Here is a 1739-nt window from a genome sequence, read left to right on the forward strand (position 1 = left end):
CGCCCCGGTGCCCGCCCCGGTGCCCGCCCCGGCTGCCGCAACCGCTTCGCCCCCGGGCTGGGCTCCGCCCGCAAAGCAGAGCCACACCCGGGCTCCAGTCTCCCGGCTGGCTGCCCACTCCCACTCCCAGTCCCAGGCCCGCGGACCTCTGGCCTTCCGGGGCCTCGGCCTCCCTGGGCTCCGGAAAACCGCGCGCCCAGGCCCCGGAGACGTGCACCCTTCGATAGCTCAGCTGGTAGAGCGGAGGACTGTAGCCCCAACAGCCATCTGTGGACATCCTTAGGTCGCTGGTTCGATTCCGGCTCGAAGGACGTGCCTGACGCTTTTGCGCGCACACCCGCGGCGCGGCGCGGCGCGGCGCCCTGCCTGCCCACTCTCACCCAGCGCTCCGGACACCGCCACCCCGGCTTCCTGGCTCGAGCTGCACCCACGGACCCCTGGGGAAGCCGCCTGTCGCCTCCTCCCCTGCTGAGGCATCTGCGCCTTTGCCCCATCCGGAGGCACACTCGCTGGGCCAGGCCAGCCACCACCAGAGCGCAAACACACACACGCAAACACACACACACACACACACAAGCTCCAGACCCGCTCTTTTCATTTTAGCCCGAGGGGAGGCCGCCTCCCCTTGCACCCTCCACATGCCCTCCGGCTCCGCCACTTTGCTCTACGCTGCAGCCTTCTGCCACCTCAGACCCTCCAGCTCTCCGGACACGCCAACTGGCCCTGCACACCGCGCGCCCACCTGCGCCACACAGCCCAGGGGTGGACCCACCTGGCACGCCCCTCACCCTGCCTGCTCCACTCCACACCCCTGCCTCCCGCCTCCCTCCTTCCACACACCAAGGAGCCATCTCTTGCTGCCTCTGTCTCCCACTGCTTCCAATTGCCCAGGCTGCGCTGCTCCACACACCCTATCTGTCTCCCTCTGGCCCTCACCCTGGGTTTGGGTCTTGCTGCCTTCCTGTGTGGATCTCTGTCCAGCTCTCGGGCTAGTTTTTGTTCTCACTCTCACTCTCTTTCATTCTCTGTTTCCCTGTCTCTCTGTCTCTGGGTCTCTCTGTCTGTCTGTCTGTCTCTTTCTCTCTCTCTCTGTCTCTTTCTCTCTCTGCGTGTGTCTCTCTCTCCTTGTGATTCTTCTGAAGTGTGCCTATGGATCTAGCTGCATTTGGTATGAAGTCTCCGGGTGCTGGGCCAGGAGGCCCATGCTTGCTTCATTCCGGATGATGGTGGCAGAGATGGACGGAGGGCTGACATGTGTTTCCGGTGGCCTCCTGGCTGGAGATGGCAGTTGGCTTGCCCTGCCTAAGGTCCCCAGCCTCTCGTGCCTCACCTCGTTCCAGTCTTCCCACCACTTCCGGAGGCCGCCACCATACTGTTAGGGGAAGTCTCTGGAAGAGCAAGGCTCCCTGAGAGCTCGGTGGGAAGGGGATACAATCCCCTAGTCCCATCGGCCTGCCCCCGAGCTGAGGGCTAAGCAGATGAGCTGAGGGGGCAGACAGCAAATGCAGAGATTTGGCAAGAGCTCCAGGGACCCCAGATGAGGAAGGTGTCTGTGTGCCTGTGGCAGAGGGGGAAAAAGCGTGGGCTGAGCCGGAGAGAGTGTAAGCCTTAAGCGTGGCACAACCTGCCTGGAGGGTGTGAGCGGCTTCCTGCCTTTGGTGCCCAGATGTCTGAGGAGCCCGGAAAGGCCCTCCACGTTTCTCTTCTCGGGGTGTGTGTGTGTGTGTGTGTGTGTGTGT

The 1739-nt window shown here is 63.7% G+C and overlaps 1 non-coding gene across 1 annotated transcript; it reads left to right on the forward strand.

Moving 5' to 3' along the window:
- The first annotated feature begins 217 nt into the window (after positions 1-217).
- Positions 218-311, forward strand: Trnay-gua (transfer RNA tyrosine (anticodon GUA)). Its single transcript has 2 exons — positions 218-254; positions 276-311. It is a non-coding gene; the product is annotated as a tRNA-Tyr (tRNA).
- Positions 312-1739: the final 1428 nt, after the last annotated feature.

The sequence above is a fragment of the Cavia porcellus genome, unplaced genomic scaffold (genome assembly GCF_034190915.1).
Source record: "Cavia porcellus strain 051 isolate PalLab524CR breed Dunkin Hartley unplaced genomic scaffold, mCavPor4.1 scaffold_26, whole genome shotgun sequence".
NCBI classification, from domain to species: domain Eukaryota; kingdom Metazoa; phylum Chordata; class Mammalia; order Rodentia; family Caviidae; genus Cavia; species Cavia porcellus.